This window comes from Vulpes vulpes, chromosome 1 (assembly GCF_048418805.1).
Source record: "Vulpes vulpes isolate BD-2025 chromosome 1, VulVul3, whole genome shotgun sequence".
NCBI classification, from domain to species: Eukaryota; Metazoa; Chordata; class Mammalia; order Carnivora; family Canidae; genus Vulpes; species Vulpes vulpes.
The window spans coordinates 30,287,881-30,311,014 of record NC_132780.1 but is presented as its reverse complement, the minus strand read 5'-3'; the positions used below and the strand labels follow the sequence as shown (position 1 = coordinate 30,311,014).

Below are 23,134 nucleotides of genomic sequence, written 5' to 3'. Positions count from 1 at the left end.
TCTTGCCACCAACACTATGGCTCTAGCTCTCTCCCTGCTAGTCCAGGCTGCTAGATTTCTGACCAGGTAATATAAAACAATACTAAAACCATGCCTCCCTTCATTTTCCTGATCCTCAGAGAGCTCATCTGTGCCAGTTACCAGTTTCCTGGCTGTCAACTCCAATCTACCTTTCTTTACTTTGCTTTGTGATACCAGAGCTGGACCCTGTAAATTTCTCCTTTGCCAGCTGGTATAATATTAGGCCTTGCCAACAGGAAAAGCTAGAGGGACTGGCATAGTGAAAAAAGGGCTGTCATCCTAGTTCTCGTGTGCTTTTCTAGCTCTTAGTGAATTGCCACAGCCACGTGTGGGAGGCCCACTGGTACATCCTTTCCAGTGAACTTCTCCAGGACTCCAGCTTCTGGCAGGGGCTTCATATGGACACCTCTGGTCAGCCAGCACCCCAGTGAGCTCATCTACCACAGCCAGCAGCAAGCCTGGCCTTCCTAGTAAGGTCTAATTCTCAACCTCCTGGGACGATAGGGGATCCCTCTTCCAAATTCTAGCTCCCTCCTCACCCAGCCCCTCAGCCCTGGAGGAGAGGACCACTCCCTGCCTTTGCTATTCATGTGTTCTTTAGAAACCTCTTTTACCTTTTTTGGTACTTATCACCTTTAACTGTTTAGTAATACTTTACATTAAATTATCTCTCTTCAAATTCCTGGGGAGGTTTGCCTCCTGGCCAAACCCTGCCTGATGCACTGTCTCAGCACTTTATTTTGCATGAACGTGACAGCTCCTGTATAGGACTGAACAATGAGGGAAAGAGCACAGAACACAGGAAAAGATGGTTTAAAAAAAAATGCTGTAAAACGATATTGTCAAAAGAAGGAAATAGCTGTGAAAGCTCAGAGTCAAAGCATGCCTACAAAATAGTTTTACTTGGAGAACCAGAAGGATATTTTTGAGAATTTCCAATATGTCTTTTCAAAGAGATTCAAATAGGCACTTTCCATATGAAACTGTAAAGGTGCATGAAGAGAGAACTGCCAAGAACAAGACAGAAATGGAAGGGCACCTGGGTGGCTCAGTCAGTTGAGTATCTGACCTTGGCTCAGATGATTATCTCAAAGTCCTAGGATTGAGCCCTACATCAGGCTCCCCACTCAGTGCAGAATCTGCTTGTCACTCTCTCTCTCTGCCCCACCCCCTATTTATTCTCCCCCACCGCACAACCTCAAATAAATAAAATCTTAAAAAAAAAAAAAAGAATAGTACAGAGATGGAAAACAGACTTGCCAAACTTAAAGTCACAATTAAGACAGAATAGCAGGTTGGATTCCAGGTGAAAACACAAATTAATAATGTCTCATTTTGAGGGGAAAAAGCCAACAATATAAGCATCAAAGCAAGAAATAAAAAGTACTAGCAAAGATAGATTGATCCCAGACTTCTCCTCCACAATATTGATAATTGGAAATAAAATGAAGCAACAACCACTGAGCTTTGAAAGAAAAAGATTATGATGTTATCACAGTATCCTGTAAAGTTATCACTATTGAGTAAAGATAACAGGAAAAATCCTCAGAGTGTCTGAAGTCAGAAAGCATTATGCCACATATTCTTCATGAAAAGAGTGTTCAAAATACCACCAGCTGGTAAAGAAAGGACTTGAAACAAAGAACTCAAGGATGGAGAAGTCTTAGCACAAAACGGCTGGTAGTAAGCATGAGCTCAGAAACTAAATGTTCCATAATTAAAATTAAATGCCATTTTTAAGATTGCACAGCAATAAAACAAATTCTTAAAATTGCTTTTGAATTAAAAACGTAAAATGTAACAAAACGGTCATTTCCAAATTATGATAATGATCAAATTCAAAATTTCCAGTTGCAAGGAAGTTGTTCAAAAGATGCTACATTTCTTACCTTATACAAGTGGAGAAAATCAACAGAGTATTTCATTCATGATTTTGACAACTGGGGAAGAATTTGTACACTATCTAATTATAAAATTAATCTTAACCTAAAAATAGGATTTGTAACTTCTGGATCACAAAAGAAAAAAAAAGGCAAAGAAACATATATATGCACACACACACACATATATATGTATATATGTATATATAAAATAAAAAAGACTAATATGATATCAAAAAAATGTTCAAGTATTTGAATGGTGAATTTATAATCTTTCCTCCTTTATATTTTTCTGTACTTTCCAATTTGTTTACAATGACCAAGTCTAATCTGCATAAGCAGAAACAAAATAATAAATACTGGAGGAAATCCTGGCCTCCAAGCACAAGAATTTCAAAAGAGACATTCCCATCTGTTGTTACATTCCCAATGTCCCATCAAGACATTCCATGTGCTTACAGCTGCTGCCAGGAGACCATGGAAGGAGGCAGAACAGTCACATGGAGAAGTCTTGAAAGACAGTGCCATCAAAAGGAGTGTTTTCTTTCTTGACTAGAGGTTTTTGGGGTTTTTTGCTGTGTGTATGTGTGAGAAATAAGTCTGTTCCATTTCTCTCCTCCATGTAGCTTTGACCAATAAATCAGATCTGACCATTGATTAAAGAACATGGAAATAGGGATTTTAGAAATCATCTATAATCCAACCCCCTTGTCTCACTCATAGAGAACTAAGGCCCAGAAAAATAAATGGCTTGTTCAGGTCCAACCAATGAGTTAGTTCCAATAAATGTATGGGATTAGCAGAAATACTATAAAACTCATAGTTTTATAAAGCCTTGAGGGCCTCGGATAAGGCTCAATAAAAATGCCTTGTTGGATATGTAGGAACTTGCTGAGCAGAGTAGATTTCTAAGATACCGGCCAGCTCTAAAACTTTATGGTTGAGGAATTAATTGGCGCCCTCGCCTTCCAGATTTTGAGACTTGCAGGTTGTTCCTTTGGGTCCCCTTGCAGCCTCCAGACCTAAAGCCACTGGAGAGGCTCCCTAGCTTGTAGCTAAGCTTTTGGATCAGCTCCTCAGCCATTCTAAACCCCAGGATCATAAACCTTCCAGTTGTTATCCCTAGGGGAGAGCAGGATTAGAGATAAGATATTTACATATAGAAATCATTAATAGATTTAGATGTGAGTGGTCCTACAAGCTCACTGAAGGCCCAGCCCCTGAGTGTCTAACCATCCACAATGGCTTTCACAGATACTTACTGTCTGGAAAACCTAAAGTTTCTTTTTAACTTATCTGTCAAATACAAAGCTATTTTTTCCCCCAGCACATCAAGAGGTTTTTGGTTTTGGTTTTATTTATTTATTTATTTAGCCACTGTACGCCTACTTCAGAGGTGCCCTTAAATGAAAGTGAGTGTGGAGGGGTGCTTTTTGGTCTACAGTGCATACTTACAGGGAAATTAAGCCATTAAATTTACTCAAGAGCCTTTTATAGCTGTTTTGCTATTTTGCCAAATCTCTTTTATGAAAGATTTGGGGATTGTTCTAAAATACCACAGTAGATTTTAAAAGACAAACCCACCCCCAAGGACACTACTTTTCCCAGCGTGCAGTGGAACTCTGAACACCCACCTGGGAGGGGAAGCCCATGGGTGACATGCTCCAACCATGGGTGACATCACTGTTGAATCCAGGAAGGGACCCAGGGAACATGGTACCAGGGCACACAGGCAGCCATTTCAGCCACTGGCCAGCTGGCCCAGTCTGCATTTATCTGTAATCAAGATACTCAAGTGATTCTATCTGACTCAAAATGTTGTATCTGTTTGTGTGTGTTTGTGTGTGTGTGTGTGTGTGTGTGTGTGTGTGTGTGTACCAGAGTATTCTGTATGTACATACAATTTACATATTGGATCTTAATTCTGTCCTTACCGTCTCTGCTGAGTTGAGATTTCATAGTTGAGACAGCTTTAGAGAAAAGTGCTTCAGATTCTTCAGTTAGCTAACCCCCTCATTATAAGAAGGTTCTATACAGATCCATTCTGTGGTGAATTCTTCTCTCTTGAGTATAACAATTTAATGGATAATGACTCAGGATAAGTTCAGATTTGCTCCAGGGAAGAATAATGAACAAACTGAAAAATAAGGACTATTCTTGGGAAATTCTGTTTGTTAAATAAGATCGCTCAGATACCAACCACTATGTCCCCAGATACAACACTCTCTCTAAACTCTTTGGGACCAAAAAAGCCCCCAAAGGAGGTGGTGGTAACTTTGTAAGCACGTGTGTGTATGTGCGCGCACACATGTGCACGAGTACACAAATGCTCACCCACTCAGGTGAAAGAGTATGGGTGGAGTTTTTATTCTGTCCCAAATATTCAATTCTTTTTACTCCAAAGCAAGTAATAAGCACTCAAATATTTAAACAATGAAGTAATCAACTAATTAATCTGGTGCCAGTGAGTCTCCAATTATGTACTAGGAAGCTTTTCACAGTTCCTTTATGGGCCAGCCAGAGAAGCCCTGCTAAGATAGGGAAGAGCCTCACAACATGGCAGCTAGGCTAAACATCCCCAGCTTTATGTATCTGTACTTTAGCACTCAGAAATATGCACATGTACACTCACAAGAAACAGCTATCTTTGTCATTATATTTTCTTTTCACCACTGGGATCTTTTTTCTTCCCTTAAAACTGGCTTGTGATGCTTTGACCAATATTATGCAAAGAGATCTGTAATGCCTTTCAATTTCAAAGCACTGCTAATACACCAAAAGCTCCCACTCAGGAATTAGCAATTGTCACAAAGCATTCCTTGAATTTCAATCAGAAGACAATGCATCACAGGGAGGCAAGGGCTTCAAACGCCTATGGGTACATTTCAAAGGTACAATGTGATGGGAAATATTCCTGGCAGATATCTATGCAACCACTGGGCCAATGTGAATAAGGAAATAAAGTCATAAGTACTCGTCTTTAATCAAAATCTTGCAGTTTTTTTCTTCAAGGTGCAGAAAAAACCCGTTAAACAGTCCAGAAATGGTCTGAGGGGAAACAGAAGCAGTATCAGTTAACTGTCCTCAAACCAAACCATACTAGCTCTGCCAACACTGTGTACTGTGATTGATTCAGAATAAGGGTCTGAGGGCAGGCTGGGGGGCTCAGCGGTTTAGCACCGTTTTCAGCCCAAGGCCTGATCCTGGAGACCTGGGATCGAGTCCCACATCGGGCTCCCTGCATGGAGCCTGCTTCTCCCTCTGCCTCTCTCTCTCTCTCTCTCTCTCTCTCTCTCTCTCTGGTGTCTCTCATGAATAAATAAATAAAATCTTAAAAAAAAAAAAAGATTAAGGGTTTGAAATGAGCTATTTTTCATCTATCCATGACTCTGAAGTCTCTACCAAAGTTTGCTTCCTATCTTGGACCTCACATTTTGACTTTTAAAAGGAGTACATGGGTATCTGTAAAGTGTTAAGGAACACAGTACTGTGCCACAAGCTTAAGAGACAGCTGCCAATACGGTTACCTTTTAGAAGCTCTTACTACATATCTGCTCCCAGGACAGCTAGAGCCAGTAAAATTCACTCTTCCCTTTGCCATACACCTTGCAATCCAGAATTTCTAATTTGGCATTTTTATTCCTTGGCAAAATTACTAAGTTGGCTTTATCATTTTTAAAGTTCTTTCTTAAACATATCTTTTTAAGAGTCATCCTGGGAGTTTCATAAAATCCACATGAACTCTTCCATCCCAGAGAAAGAGGTAATACAAGATCAAGAAACACACCTGAAGAGCAAAAGCAATAGGTCGCATTTACCTGCCTTGGTAACATCCCTTTGGCCGGGGAATGAAGCCAACAGGTCTTGCAACATAAAGGATGGAGCTCAATATCTACCCACTTGCTAGGTCATCCCATCCTCTCAGATGCTAGAGAAGGCCAGGCAAGGCTGGGCAGGGATGCTTTCTCTCATCATGTAAATAGTCCCCTCATCCTTTACTTCCCATTCTGAGCCTCTCTCCATGCTTCTTTACTCCATGGACAGGCTTTCAAGCTACTCATCTTCTCTATTAGAATTCACCTTGATCATAATATTCAGGCTTGACTGTTTTCTGAACACGGGCTCACATGCAACTCAGATCCCTCAAAGATGGACCCTGTGTGCTAGTCACAACCACTGCAACATCTGGTCTGTTATGAAAAGAGCCAAGCTATGAAGTCTTTAGTTGGTAAGTACATGAGGACCAAATGCAATGTTCCCACATGGAGAGTAGGTACAGTTGCATGGCGGGCCCATTCTTCCATGATAGTGGAGTGTCTTTAATCCATCAGTAACATTTGGGCAATAATGGATTAACTTTCAGGAAGCAGGAAGAGTTTTCCATAAAACCTAGAAGGACATTTTAATTAGCCATTACTGAGCTATCAAGATTTAGTTCCAATGTATGAAATAAACTCACTGTAAATAATACATAACTTTTTTTCTCTTTACAATATACTGAGAAGTCTAGCCAAGTATGAACTTTTTTTTTATGCCATCCTGCTTATTAGAGATTTCACACATTACAGAGATCTTGCTTTCTAGACAGGACTGTCCCCTCTTGTTATATTATTGTGCTGGTATGGTGATTGTTTAGGTTTTTTCTTCTATAAAAGTGGAGTGAGCTCAAAAAGAGAATCCTGTGACGTACACAAGCAGCCTAATGAAGCCACATTCATCATTTCATAGTTCACCTATAGTCCCAAATAGAACTGAAAGCTCAAATTAGTAGTAAAATATCTCTTAAGTAAAAGTATATGCTTTAGTCATAGAGCATGATGTATGTAGTTATGATCCTTCTTTGCTTGTGTTTATTGCTTTGTTTTTTTTTTTTCAAATATTGGCCCCTTAAGTACCTCTCTCCCTCTTTTAAATGGCTGCCAATCTCAAATTGGAAACCAGCTTTATAACCTTGCAACCACTACATTTGTGCTGTACACCTGTTCCTCTAATACCTACCACCTGACTTCTATAGTACAGAGGAGACAGAGATACATTTATCTGCAATGATTTACAAGAATGATCACTACAGTTGGGCCTGCATGAGAGCATGGATGGGTAACATTCATCTAAAATACAGGATGCTTAAAGCACTGGTTCTCAAATCTCAGTGTATTCCCAAATCATCTGGGAATTTGTTACACCTCCTGAATGTCAGGTCTCACCTCACAAGTTTCCGATTCAACAATCTTGGAGGGGGCCCAGAATTTTCAGTAAGCACCCCGGTCATTCTAAAGCATTCATGGGCGACCATACTTTGGGGTTCACTAATAAAAGGAGCCTGCATCCCCACTCCCAGGCTTAAAGAGCTAATAGACTCTCATGGCATGACAAGAAGGACAAATACTATACACAGCCACAAAGGGGAAACTCAGGATGGTTCCCACTGGGTAATACAGCACTCTTCCCCAACCATGACCAACACATACCAGCTACAGGAAAAGACAACATGGTGTTCGGCTGAGAGTGTAAATCACAGCATCAGGCTGCCTAGATTCAAGTCCTTGCTCCACCAAGGACTTAACTTCTACTTTAGTTTCTTATACTCTGATATGGGAATAATAATAAGCATCGGCCTTACAGAATAAATGGGGAGTTTCAATAAACGAAAACGTGCAAAGCATACAGAGCAGCACCTGATGTACAGGAGGTGCTTAGTGGTTGGTAGTGTGTGTGTCAGAAATACCTGCTTAAAATAGTCACTGAAAAAGTAACTCATAGAATCCCATTATACAAATCTAGAGCCGAGGTACAGGTTACCAGTTTTATTTACATAAATCTTTCTGGCATTTCTGTCTCCACCTCCCTTCTAGTTGGCTGGTTCCTCCTTCCTCCTCAACCCCAGGGCGTTAGAGTCTTCTTGCTAATTCACCTATCAAGCTATACCCAGGCTGGGGATGGTCAATGTTGCAAACCAGGAAGACTCTAAAGGAGTGGGTCCCCAAACCATGCTTTGATTTCAGGTTGAAACAGTGTCCCACCAAAGCCATGACTTGGTATCCTCATCATTTGGACTTTGTCTCAGAAATTCTAGGAATTTTGTTATCTTTTCCTAACACTGATTTTCTTAGCCTTTTGTGGTTCATATACTTCTGAACACACTGATGTATTCCTCCTGATAGTGCTTTCTAGAACGCTGATGTTGTCAACCCCCACAATCTTGAGAGATTTAGCCACATCCCTGTTCTCCATCTCTCTTCAGCTGTCAATCTTTAAACTCTCTCCTTCTTTTGTCAGATTTGGAGGTTCTACCCAACTGGATTATATTCTCTTGTGGCTCCATATTTTACAAAGTGATCCCTTATTACAACATAGATTTGTTTGTGGGTTTTTTTCCTGATTCCATTACTTTGTAAATGCCATCACCATGAAGAGCTGTTTGAGGCTCTAGCCCTGTACCAAGACCTCTTCTTAGATGGCATTTCTTTAAATCATCAACATTGGACCCAGTTATATTTCAGGCACCTGGTCTCAGCCTGTGTCATCTACAAAGCAACCATGACACCTCAGTAGATGGGATTATGCCTCCATTTGGACATGACACATTTTCAGCAAACTACAGCATCTACAGTTAAAGCCAGTCTAAGAGGATCATCTACTGCAATCTTTTGGATTTTCCAGATACAGAAACTTAAGTTCTTGTTTAAGAGACTTGCTCAAACTCACATAGTTGGAGGGCAGCTTATAGTTTCCTGGTTGCTCCAGCAATCTTTCCACCAATGCAATTTCTCAGTAAAGATATAAAAGATACATTTATGAAAAAATGTAGTTGACACACAATGAGGATGACAGATGACACATTAGATCTGATTCATTCTCAGCACTGAATTTTTTGCCTTATTACAAAAGGAAATATACTTTAATTATAAAATATGTTTAAAATACAAACAAACAGAAAGAAAAAATCAAGCTGTCCACTGCATCTCCATCTGAAATTAACCAATCATAAGTTGGATATTAGTACCCTCCCAATGTTTTTTTTTTTTTAACGCGGATGTCTGTTTAGCAATGTAATGATGCTGTGTGTGCCATTTTGTGACCTGCCTCTTTTACCTAAAAACATAATGTGACTTTCTTTCATATTCTTAAACTTTCTTCATCATCATTTATACTTTCTGCTGAGTACTCCACAGTACAACCAATCTCTTCTTGAACATTTGTTTCTCCTAATTTTTAAAAAAATTATCAGCAAGTTTGAAATTAATGCCCCTTTAGCTAAATTTCTACGCAGACCATGAAAAATTCATAAGGATAAATTCCTAGAGTTGGAACTGCTAAGACAAAAACTATGCAGTCTCAAGACTTTCAGTAGATGCCAACAAATTGAGAACTATATTTAAAAGAGACACTGACAAACTGGAAGGTGTCCAGAGGATGACAACCAAAGTGTCTATTCAACATGTCCTCGAGGCAGGCTAAAGGGACTGAGTGTGCCTGGCACACTTAGGGAGGAAGATAAATTCCCTCCAAAAGGAAAAGGATTTTTGTTTTCCTGTCTGCTGCTTTGTTTCTCGTTTAAAGTACATTCAACAATATCAGGGCACACCTAGGGGGAAAAGAGTCCCTGTGCTGGATATTAAGCTACTGCATCTCAGCTTCCGTGCTGCACTCTATGACACTAGAGCTGGGATCTGCAGCCACAATCCACTACCAGGCTGTTCCTGTTAGCCTCTGCCCACAGAGAGCATGAGAGGAAAGCCAAAAGAGGCAGAAAGGTTGACTCCTTCCATGTTCTTTTTTTTTTTTTAAGATTTTATTTATTTATTTGAGAGGGAGAGGAAGAGAGAGAGAGCAGCAGACTCCCCACTGAGCAGAAAGCCCGAACTGGGAGTCAGTCCCAGGACCCTGGGATCATGACTTGAGCTGAAGGCAGACACTTAACCCACTGAGCCACCCAAGTGCCCCTTCCATGTTTTTCTGTTCCTTTCAGCATCGCCCAGGAACAGCGCTCTATCTTGGTATCAGCAAGTGATTTCACTTTGTTCTTTTTCCAATGCCCTCAGATGCAGCCTCATTGGCACAGTCCCTCCCTCAGAGATCTGGTTCCTAGTTCCCTGGGATCTTTTTCTGAGCTCCTAAGTTTTGATGACTCTGACCTCTTCCCTTTGTTCCCATCTCAAGGGGTGATGGCTACTTCCTCTCCTTCTTCACCTTTTCATTTTTCTAATACCTAGCTAACAATTCTATATAATGGATTCCCTCTGTTAAAATGACTGGTGTGATTTGGTGTCTTTAGTGGACCCTGACTGATATGGTTCCCTATGACTGCAGCTGGTAAATTGAGAAGGAGTAACCTCATGTCCAGGAATTCCTGACCTGAGAGAAAGTTAAGACAGATCAGTAGTCTTAAGGGTATTTTTGTCAGTGCAATCCTTTTCAAAAATATAATCTTTTACCAAACTCAATGTATAATCTATAAAAGCAGAGATGCTTTGGCTGATGTGAGAGTATGGAGCATCCCACCCCTTAGTTTCATGGCCCCACTCAACCAGCAGTTTCTATAGAGCCCTATTCCCTCCTGCCCTTCCCCAACTTTCTGTAGAACTCCTGGATTCAACAGATCCCAGTCTGGCAACCACTAATCCACACAACCTATGTTCCTTTCCAAATTTTATGATTCTGTAACTATGCAGCTCTTCTTGCACGGTCCAGGGATCTCTGGACATTTACATGACCCCAATAATAGTTCAAGAGAAACAGAAGAGGTCTGCCACCAGGTGCTTCATACACACCTGGCTGTCTCATCTACAGCCCCGTCTTTCAACCACAACCAAGAGATCCTTTCCAACCAGGCTGGGGTAATACAGTGCAGAAACCATTATTGAGTAACTGCCATTCCTGTTGTTAAGAATAGGTCAGCGTTTTTCATTATGAGCCTCTTTCAGAGGTTTCTAACATGATTTTAAAAATCTGCTCTAGCTTAAAGTTTGGCATGAAAGTTCTTGGCTCCAGGCTGTACTTTCTTTCAGTGAAGCTACTAAAAGTGTATTTAGCTACTTTAGAGCTCAGAGAGATCACTGTAAGTTCTGAATAAGAGAAATCTGAAGTTTGAAATGTCCCCCTTCCCCCTCAAAATCTATTAAGCTTCCATTTCTTAATAAAAAAAAAAATTCCAGGCTATTTGTTAAAACTGTAGCCTTTCAATTGTTAAAGTGATACTCAAACTGTTCAAATATAAAAGAATCTAATGCAAATAAGATATTCATAGTAAGATGGTTTTCTCACATCCATTTCCACTATAGTTTGGTTTCAGCTTGTCTTTACCTACTTTGATCCCCTGAAAATAGGGTCAAATTGCTTTTGAAACAAATTCCAAACTTTAAATTTTGCATCAGTGATATTTATAACTTGCAGATACTTTTCCTTTGTATCTTCTCAACTACAGTCAACAAAGGTGGTAAGTGATAAGTATCAGAATTATTCCCTCTTCACAGAAGAAAAGATCGAAGCTCAGAGAGCTTGACCAGCTTAAAGTCCTTGTCAAAGCCAGGGTAAGAAGTGGACTGCCTCGATGCCTGCACTGTGCTTGCATTCCTCAACTCCTGCAACAAGAGCAAACCATAATGAAGACAGAGAAAAAGGGAAGCTACCCAAGCCAGAAATACCTGCAAACCTAGAGCAACTTGTTTCATGGGTGGGGTTTCCCTCTCCAGGGAAGTTCCTTCAACCAGCAGAGGCCCAGCAGCCTCAAAGTCCTCACTCTGTTCCTCTGCATTGGAGACTGAGTTCAGGTCACTATCAGGAAAATACCTTTATCCCCACACTTGTCTTCAGGCTGGGAAGGGCTTGGGCTCTGGAGTGATCCAAAGAAAAGTGGGCTGAAATACGAGCTTTACCATTCATAACCAGGGTCAGCCTCCCATTCCACTTCTAAGAGATAAAACAAAAAAACAGAAAAAAAAGGGACGCCTGGTGGCTCGACAGTTGAGCATCTGCCTTTGGCTTAGGTCGTGATCCTGGGGTTCTGAGATCAAGTCCCAAATTGGGCTCCTGGTAGGGAGCCTGCTTCTCCCTCTGCCAATGTCTCTGTCCCTCTCTCTGTGTCTCTCCTGAATAAATAAATAAATCTTAAAAAAAAAAAAAGGAAAAAAAAGAAACCAAACCACTACCTCAAAAGGTTTCTGTGGTCAGTAAAAACACCCAACACAATGGGGCGTCTGGGTGGCTCAGCTGGTTAAGTGTCCAACTCTTGGTTTTGGCCCAGGTCATGATCTCAGGGTCATGAGATTGAGCCCCACATTGGGCTCTGTGCTGCATGTGGAGTCTGCTTAAAATTCTGCCTCTGCTCCCCTTCCCTTGCTCATTTGCTCTCTAAATTAATTAATTAATTAGTTAATTAATTAAAAACACCCAACACACAAGAGAAATTCAATATGATAGGCAAATATAAACACTGCCTCAAAAAGAAAAAACATCTAAAAAGGAAAGAAAAGAGAAGAAAAAAAGAAAAAAGGTAGTTATTCAAAAGAGGGGACACTATGAATATTCTCCTCCCTAAAAGATGAAAAATACGCACAGTCACATAAGACTACAAACAACAACCTGTGTGGAAAATACCATTGTAAAATTGTGCAGGAATCTGCTGGCTTGTAAGACCCAATGACTCTGGGTATGCTGGGTATACACAACCTGGCTTTATGATTCAGCCAGTGACTGTGTGCTATGATTCCTGAACCATCCTATTCTTTCTTCCAACTCCAAGATGCTTCATCTATTAGTTTACCCATTTATTTTTCCAACATCCTTGCATTCTTGAGCATTTATAAATAAAGGCAAGATCGTGAACAGTGCTGTGTTGAGCTATACTGGAGCTGAAACAAAAGGGAAAACAAGTAATAATGACCTGGTCCTATTTTAAATTTTTATATTTTATCCATAATGGATTTTTGGGGTATTAATATTGATCACTTCAAATATCACACTAAAATATTATGTATCTGGATTAATGAGCTTTTGGCATCCCCTCAGAATTCTGACTCTAATCTTGACTCTAAATGAGACACCTCTCATAGCTGAAACCTGAAATCCCATGGAGTCACCACAGGATGCAATTAAGAGGCATTAAAGATCTATTATGGATGTCCAGGCTGAGAAAGATCAAGTGAGGAACATGCAGCACAAGGCTGGCCAGCAGTGACATCCCAAAACAGACTTTCTGTTGGATCTTTTTTACACTTCACCATCCACTCTTCACACCTCTTTCCCCATAACAGTGTGAGATAGTTCTGTTTGCCATTCACAGCCCCTGTACACATGCAGTCCCACAAATCCACCAGATTTCTACAGGTAGGGTGTCCACCATGCGGTACATGTTACGCAGCCTTGCCCAGCTGGCTCTTGGTCATGAGGGTAGAGTCTGCTCCAAGACCGAGTGGCCACCACAGTTTCCTGAGCTGTGCCTGGGTTACATGAGGGCTTCATATTCAATGCAGTCCAAAACACTCAAATAAGAGAACAGCACTGAGGATCACCATGCTGCATGGGAACACAATTGCCAGACACAAGTGGTACATGATCTGCTTGATTTCTTCTCAAATATTCTAAAGCATCTAGTTCCTCTCTCCCAGGCTTCTCCGGGCAGGGCTTTGCCCCTTCTGTCCTTACCACAGTCAACTCTCTCTACTTTGCAGCACATTGCTGCTGTAAGCAAGTAAGCCCCTGGTGGCAGAGGCTGTCAGCTGTTAAATAAATCAGACTACATTCCCCAGTCTCCCTTGCACCTACATTTGGCCATGCGCCTCCTCCTTTCTAGCCAATGAGGTATGAACGGTAGGGATGTTCCCGTTTTCAGACTTCCATGTGTAATCTCCTTTTTTTTCTGCTCCCCATCCGGCTAAATGGAGAGAACACTTCCAGAATAATGGAGCCAAAGCAGATAGAGCCTGGGTCCCCGCAGGAACATATGGAAAGCCCCCAACCAGATGGAAATAAACTAGAAATGAAAAACTAAGCTCATTGAGATCTGGGGGTCTGTTATAGCAACCAGCCTCTCTGGACTAATATACTTCCCCAACTAGACTATCAACTCTTCACTGGCTGGCTCTCTATCTGATGCATCTCTGTATTCTCAACAGTGAGAGCACACAGTGGGTGTGCACTACAATCCTGTGATATTTAGGCATCTCTATTTCCCTCTTGAAGCTATTATAAAAAAGTACCTCCACCACCATTGCCAGTAGAATGACTTATTATGAATTGCTCTCTATCTCTTTATACTGAAAATGAAGGAAATATATTCCTAGAAACCCCTGTTAATTATGATCACTAAATAGAATGATTCATGCTTCTTAAATGCCACTTCATAATCAGCTAATAATCTAAATATAAATAAACATACAAAGGCAAAGGATGGAGTTGGAATGGGAGCCCCAGACACATACTTGAGTTTTCCTCTGGAAAGATTTCTAATGCACTACAGTGTCTTAGGATATGTTTCTGCTCTGTGCATATCACAGTTGACATCTTGTCAAAACCAAGCAAAATAATTGCATCCCGCAAGTAAAAGTATCATGCAGGCAGCAATTTAAATGTGGCACTGCTTATCAGCACCAATTTACTAACATCTTACTGTATATAACCATGCATGGTAGAAGAAAAAGTTATACATCCGTACCAAGATTTAGGCATAAAAACAAAATCCGTTACACTTCCAATTCAAAAGAAGAAAGAACAAAGGAAAAGGGAATAAAATAAGAAGCTTTGTTTCTTCCTCTTAGAAATAATTTTTTTTTTTTTTTTTTTTTTTAGAAATAAACTTTTAAAGAAATCTAAGTCCTAGTCTGCACACCTCCATTGAGATGAGGGGGACAGGACATAATCCAGTCTGCTCAGGTCTTGAGGGAGAAGAAAAACAACCTATCTTATGAGGTTATTAAGCTAACACCTCAGCAAGCCACAGGCATGCTACTCATTTATTACACAAAACCGAAATCTTCTGACAGTCCATAATTATGTGCTGAGAACTCTAATGAATAACTCTGCATCAGAAGGATTCACAAAACTTTGATCAGTGTCCCGAGAGACAGCAGGTCACGATGAACCTTGAAATCTGATTAACATCACCCATTCCCATCAGCATTCTAAAAACACTGTTTTTAAGCTTTCCATTCTTCACCTGGATATTTTGAAAACATAATTTTGTCAAACATCCTACAGCAATTATAAAAAGTAGCATAAAAAGTCACTTTTGAAACAGACTTAAGATAAAGTTTGTATAATTTCCCATGTACAATTCTCCATACCTTTTTGATTCTAGGGCCATGATCATAAAAAAGTTATACTGCAGGACTCAATGCTCTGCAAGTGACCAAGATTTTAGGAGACCTGGGTTTGAAGTGGTAATGTTTATTTTTTTATGATTTTATTTTTATTTATTTATGAGAGAGAGAGAGAGACAGAGACAGAGACAGAGAGAGAGAGGCAGAGACACAGGCAGAGGGAGAAGCAGGCTCCATGCAGGGAGCCTCATGTGGAACTCGATCCCAGGACTCCACGATCACACCCTGGGCCGAAGACAGGAGCTAAACCACTGAGCCACCCAGGGATCCCCTTATTTTTTTTTAAATAGGCATGGAGCTCCATGTGGAGCCCAATGCAGGGCCTGAATTCATGATCCTGAGGATCAAGACCTGAGCTGAGATCAAGAGTCGTATGCTCAAACCAACTGAGCTACCCAGGCACCCTTGAAGTGGTGATGGTGTTTAAATGGGCCATCCACACAACCCTTTTCTCTATTCCCTTGGGTTTTAAGACATGAAGCAGGGAACAGAAATCTGATTTAGCTGAAGCTAAATGATCTGGAGAAGGAATAGAACACATGTTGATGGTTTTATCAACAATTTGGTTCAAATGACGGTCGTGTGTGTGTGTGTGTGTGTGTGTGCACAAAATGAAAACACAACTGCCCTGGTCCCTCCTAGTAGGGTTAGAGAAGGAATGGCAAAAACAAAACAACAAAACAAACACCACATGCCACCACCCCTAATTATTGCACACAAGGCAGACCTCACTAGTGAATACCCAACTCTTTCCAACGGAGCCCCACAGTCTACCATCTTTACCACAGCCCTCTCGGCACCAGCTACCAAACACGTGGAATTGAAACGCTAAATGAAATCTAGTTTCCAGCTCTGATTCTGTCCTATTACTAATGAATATTTGAAATGGATAAGACATCAGAGTTCCTCAACTCCCCATTTACAGGTAAAGAAAATGAGCAATGGAGATGTTGATTGGCTTTTCAAAAGCCAAAGAGCCAATCCACAGGGATGTTTTAATTGAAATCTTCAGATTTTTGAAAAACTCTTTCTTGGTATGGTATGACTTATACCATTGAAGACATGTACAACAAGGTTCAAGAGTAAAAGGATTTGAGCTAAATTTTCAATGTGTTCTACAAACTGAGCCAAGCAAGCAAAAATCCACTGCAGGAAGTGTAGGGAGAGCTGTAAATTCACTCTCAGCCTTGAAATTTGGGCAAGATGATTAGTAAAGCTTACTACAGACCCTGTCTCCTGTATCATTTGCCTACATCAACAACTTCTGGTATCACATGCTACTCCACACCAGAATAAGAGAAAATACGTGTAGAAATTACCTCCAGAGAAAGAAACTACCTCTGCTGCACCATTCTGGGTTCACACCATTTACACCATGGTCACATCTGATCTCCCACCTTTCTCCATGAGGTCAAGGTGGAGCCCCTCGGGGCTGGGTGGCTATTCAAAGTCTGAGGTCAGGTCTTTCAACACAAGACAAACTTTTCCAGTCCCAGTTTAATAATGACTATTCTGTGTTTTTGGCTTAGTAGCATTAAAAACCCCGCAAGGAGTCTTCTGGGAGAGAGAAAATGACTATGAAGCCGCCCACACCTCTGATCCATCCTTCTCTCTCTCTCTCTCTCTCTCTCTCTCTCTCTCTCTGTCTGACATATGTGTATACACATACACATACACACACACACACACACACACACACACGCACACCTTCTCTCCCTCTATTCTAAGACTTTCCTCAAACAGAGAAGAGCCCCTGGAATGCACTCCGTCTCGGGGTTCTCTGACCGTGAAGAACCCTCGGGAGAAACGTACGTGCACAAAGAGGGAAAAGAGTGGCAAACTGCTAGCGCTATAAAAGCCAGAAGCCTCCAGCAGGTTCTCAGTGGTGGAGGAGAAACAGCCACGGGGAAGGACTTCACACGAGGAGGCGAGGAGGAGCAGCTGGGGCGGAGGTGGAAGTGGGTGACAAAGACATGGAGCCAGAAACAGAGCTGTGAGGAAGAAGGGGGAAAAAAGGCTGAGCAGCCGAAAGCTGGTGGTTAAAATAACTCGTGGTAACAGAGTGTTCTTTGTTACCACACACTGCTCTTTGTTATCACACATTACAGAAAGTTATAAACAACAGAAGCATGCTGTACACTAAAGCTGCTTTTCAAGCTCCGGGCTCTGGTGACCTAACAGACTCCCCGGCTTCCCCCTTGTGTAGATGGATGCCATTTCCAGAATAGCACGTCGGGACTTTGGCCGTTACTCTGTACATCTCAACCGACACACAGGAATCTTCTATGCTATCCAACAGCGCACTCTCTGCAAAGATGCCTTTTGCATCCCCATTGGCGCGGGTCAGGAAGATGCAGGCAGGGTTGGTTGCATCTGCAAGGAAAAGTGACTGTCGAGTTTTGCAAGCAAAGGGATGCGAAACTTACCTGAGGGAATTAAAAAGCCCAGAGAAAATGAGCTCATTTGGGTTTATACATAAAATTAGATACTCCACAGGACCAAGAAAACAGCTTGCCTGTGAAGGCAGTGGACAGACACAGCCCAGGTTGGGCTGGGAACGGACACCCTGTGGTGGCTCTGGAGAACCTTCTCCCTCCCCCTGCCTCCATCACCATCTTCCCTGACTGCCATCCTTCCATCCTACTCCCACATTTGGCTTCTCATCTACCAACCATGGGGCGCAGAGTGCCCTGAGGAGCATTCTGGTGGGAAAAGGAGAGAGGGAATGCCCAGCCCTACTTCTTCCCATGATGCCACACTATAGCCAATGGATCCGGTCTGATCACCTCTTCTCCCTCCAACCTCTCCTTCCTCATCACGTCAGTCCTATCTGCCCTCAGGAGTCAACACGGACTTTCTCACTGCCAGAGCTCTCTTTCTCTCAGCCTCCACTCCACTTGACTTCTCAGTTGCTGTGGTCAGACACTTAGGAGTACTTCCTCCTCACTCAGAGTCCCCCCACTATGCTATTCCAAACTACATCATCAATCACTTTTTCTCTATCACTGAGGGCTTTTGATATGCCTGCCATTTAAGAGCTGATGTTTTCTCAGGGTTGCCTTTTCTTCTCATTTCTTACTCTGCATCCTGAGAATGCTGTTTCTCACTAGACTGCTGGCTCCTTCAGGACAAAGGCTGTGTCAAACTCATCTATGAGTGCCCCTTGGCAGGTGCACAAGTCCATGCTGGGAGCATGCTTGCTCCATGCCTGTCATCATCAGAGCCTGCCATTTGTCCTTCTGTGAGATCGCTCAGGTCTGCTTTCTCACCATTCCCACTGCACTACAGCCTTCTCATTTCATCCTGGCCAGGTTATAGCCGGAGTATTAACCCAACCGATCCCCACACTTCTATCTCCTTCCCTGTCCGTTCCGTCCTTCAGAGGACCACCAAAATTATCTTTTTGAAAGACAGATAAGCATCATATCCCTACTATGATTGTACTCCTTCAACTGCTTCCCTTTGCCCTTGCATGGGATGATACCCAAAGTCTGCAGGATGAGAAATTCGGTGCCCCTAATAGTTTGGTCTTAACCTCCACACATCTCTACCACAACGTATCCTACATCCTAACCCTACTGATATACTCAACCTGTATCTTCAGCTTTCTCTTTGAGTATATGGTTCCACTGGCCAGGAATTTACTTGCCTATCTCTCAGTCCAGGGAGATCTGCAGCCCCAAGTGCCAGCTGGAGGATCATGATCTCTGTGAAGCTGCCCCAGCACCACTCTCAGGCGGTAAGTCATTTATCCCCTCCCTAAGTTACCAGAACACTTGCCCCTTATCTCCATCATATCGCTGAACATGTTATAGTCCAACTTCTATCTTTATGTGTACCAGACAGTGCACTCTAGGAGACCAGAATCCTAGTCTTGGTACTTAACACAGCATCTGTCACATTTGTGGACTGTTTTTGACACTGGATTGAAGTCAATGAAATTTCAAAAGAATCTGTCAGCAACAAATCTTTAACAGTTAACCACACACAGGAAATTATGAAAAGTGGGTGTCTCCAGAGAGGAAAAGTGATGGATTGTGTTAAAAGATAGACACCCTTTCCACTGCATATCCTTTTCATGCGTTTTAGATTTTTTTACTGCCCATGTGCACTATTTTTCCCCACAGTCTAGGGAGGCACTACAGTCCGTGCCTGGCACTGCACACAGTGGGGATTTTGGGCACCATGGAAAAGCTTCACTAACCAAAGAAATTCTTGAACTTGGTGAAACTTCTGTGTAGATTATCCTAGTATTCCCTCAACTCCCACAGAGCTGTGCTGTTCTTCAGTTGTAGCATTATGTCCAGCCTGATAACAGAATGATTTATGGACATATCCTCCCCGCTGGGTCGTTGAGTCCTGAGAAGGCAGGGACTCTCCACTCCTCACCTTCACGGACTCTGCAAGCTTCCAGTGTAGTGCTCTGCACACCCTTGGCCGTCAACTTGTAACTGTTTAATTGAATTGGACAGACTATGAAGACATGGCAAATTTTCAGATTGAAAAAAAAAGCAATAGTTATACTAGTTTGCAGCTAATAATCCATGTTAAGTGGAGGGAAAGAAGAGAAAACCTAAAATACTGCTAAGTGATAACAACAATAAATATTTGGTTTACTATTGTCAGACTGAATACAGAGCTAGAATAGCTATAAAAACATCACATATTTTGATGTGTTGTCATTCCTTATTTAGGTTATGGATTCATATATTTTATTCCTTCTGCACTTATCCTGGCAAAAAGAGCATTGTCCTTTCATGTGAGAGCCTTGAGTATACACACAGCTACCACTCTACGGAACCGCTGTTTGGTAGAAAATAAGAAAAAGTTTTGAGATGAAAGAGGAAAAGGAAAAATGGATTCTGAGATGATAGCCTTATAAATAAAATAGGACAATAATCAGCAATTTCCAGATAGATCTAAAACTTCACTCTCCCGGTGAAAATACTCCAACTAAATCCTTTAGAGCATGCGAAGCAGTTGGCAAGCCCCCCACCGTGAAGAAGAACAGCCTACACAGGATGTGGACTCTGTCCTCACAAAGCCGAATAGACAGTCATACTGACAATCACATTAGAAGTTAGAAAACAATGCTCGCCTTGGCAGCACACACGCTAAAACGGAACAATAGAGAGAAGATTAGCATGGCCCTCACGAAAGGATGGCACATGAAAGTTAGAAAACAAAAGGAAATTTAAGAAAAAAAAAAAACCTACTACAACACAGGATTCATACATATGAGATGAATATTCACTGAGCACCAAATACAGAAATACACAGTATCCATATGTGCCTAGGTGACACAAGAGATATGGATCTGCAGGTCCTAATCCTGTCACACAGTCCAAGCCTATTTCCTCCAGGAAGTCTTTCCCTTTCTTCCTCCTTCTTCCTCCTTTCTCTCTCTCTCTCTCTGCTCCCCGCCCCCCCCCACACACACATGCACGAATACACACACACACACACACACACACACACACATACACATACACTTGTTCTCTCTGGCCCCTGAACACACCAGAGATTTATTTGGCCCTGCTTGTCCCGTTTTACCACTGTCCACTTTATGTTATGGTTAGTTACAGCCCTGTAATCAACCAATGAACTTCAGATCACCTGCACAGAGACCCTGCAGCGCATTCACTCACTAGGAAACTCTACTAGTTAATGCCACATGGAGCACAGCTCACTGGCTAGACAAAGTCTGGTCACAGCATGGTAGGTCTGGATATGTCCCCTCTCCCCACATGCCCTATAAGAATTCTACTTCTCAAAGGGAGTAAGGATAAAGGGTATGGCAAAGAGAAGATAATAAAAGAGAAGTCAGTGGCATATAGATAAATTCTTCTTCTCAGGTCACTTGCAATAATTAATTTATTGACCTGCCTCCTTTTAGAAACAAGTATTAGGTTTTATTGTCCTTTGTAGGCCCTTAGCCCAATTATTTGCATAAAACATATGCTTAATAAATAGTTGGTGATTCAGTTGGTTCATTAAAGGGGAGAGAAAGGTAAGAAAAAGAAATATTCTCAACTAGTACTCACTGAAATGAGAAATAATAAGGCCAACAAAAGAGAAGGTCAATTCTTCCTTACTTTGCCCATCTTAAGTGTGTCCTGAAGTGATTCAACAAGGTGCCTTCACCAAATTTGAAAGGATACTAAAAGTTCACAAGATACACAGCAAAGATAAAAATCAACAAAACAAAGACAACCTACTGAATGGAAGAAGATATTTGCAAATTATTTATCTGAGATGGGATTAATATCCAAAATATATAAAGAACTTACACAACACCAAAAACTAATTTGATTAAAAAACAGAGGACCATAATGAACATTTTTCCAAAAAAAAAAAACATATATAGATGGCCAACAATCACAGAGAAATGCAAATCAAAACCACAGTGAGATATCACCTCACACCTGTCAGAATGGCTAAAATCAATAACACAAGAAACAGCAGGTGTTGGTGAAGATGTGGAAAAAAAGGAACCTTCATGCACTGTTAGTGGGAATGCAAACTGGAGTAGCCACTGTGGAAAACAGGATAGAGGATCCTCAAAAAATTAAAAGTAGAATTACCACATTCCACTACTGGGTATTTACCCAAAAAATACAAAAACATTAATTCAAAAAGATACATGCGGGGTATCTGGGTGTCTCAGATGGTTAAGCATCTGCCTTCAGCTCAGGTCATGATCTCCAGGGTCCTAGAATTGAGCCCCACATTGGGCTCCTGGCTCAGCAAGGAGTCTGCTACTCCTCTCTCTGCTGCTTCCCCTACTTGTTCTCTCTGGATAAGTCTCAAATGAATAAATAAAATCTTTTTTTAAAAAAGATACCTGAACCCCTATGTTTACTACAGCATTATTTACAATAGCCAAAATATGGAAGCAGCCCAAGCGTCCAATGAGACATGAATAAAGTAGAGGTGGTAAATATATACAACAGGATATCACTCAGCCATAAAAAAGAATGAAATCCTGCCATTTGCAATGACATGGATGGAGCTATACCATATCATGCTCAGGGAAATAAGTTAGTCAGTGAAAGACAAATACCATATGATTTCACTCTTATGTGGAATTTAAGTAACAAAACAAACGAACAAAGGAAAATAGAGACAAACAAAAAACAGACTATTAAATACAGAGAACCACCTGGTGGTTACCAGAGGGGAGGAGAGTAGGGGTCTGAGTGAAAGCATTTCAGATTGAATTCACCTCAGTAAATATTGAGTATCAACTATATACAGGGTGTGTTTCCAATGCAGAGAGGAAAGATAAATAAGACTTGTTCTTTTCCTCAAGGATCTTATAATCTTATATCACGTTCCTTGAAAAACTACAGTGCCTTTGACTATGATGCAAAAAAACACAATGAAATTTCACAATATTTATAAAGTCCTATGTTTTTAAAACCACGGCCAAAAGAGATACATTAGTATTCCTTTTGAGAAAGCCCAAGTACTTCACAGCCAAATCCCACACAGCAGCCTGCCAGTCCAAAGGGCCTCACCCTGAAAGGCCTGTCTTCATTCCTCAGAAAGAAAATAAAATAGACAAGCCTTCAGAAGAAGTTACCAATGACTTAATTTTGATAAAACCATCTATATCCATATGTCCACATTAAAAGAAAAAAAAAGCTGGTGGAAAGGCTTATCCCTCACAACTAACTTTAAACAAAATGTAAATGTTTGCTTTACTTTTATTTTTATGGACTGCTCCCAAAGATTTTGATCTGGGCTTGTTTTTCATGTCTCTTAATAACCCAAATATTCATGTCTGCCACCGGTGCAATGCAACAGTTCTATGGGGATGCATCACTCCATTAAAGAAAGGGGACAGATATCACCTATGAAATAGCTCACTTTAATACATTCAGCTCAAAATTAAAAATGAAAATGCCTGAAGAG

General features: G+C 41.2%; 1 protein-coding gene and 1 non-coding gene across 7 annotated transcripts in view; one reads left to right on the top strand and one right to left on the bottom strand.

The window, feature by feature from the left end:
• The window catches only part of GLIS3 (GLIS family zinc finger 3), a 598,942-nt gene that overhangs the window by 212,610 nt on the left and 363,198 nt on the right, over window positions 1-23,134 (bottom strand). The window lies entirely within an intron of this gene.
• On the top strand, window positions 20,308-20,413 carry LOC112922161 (U6 spliceosomal RNA). The gene has a single exon (XR_003235398.1). It is a non-coding gene; the product is annotated as a U6 spliceosomal RNA (small nuclear RNA).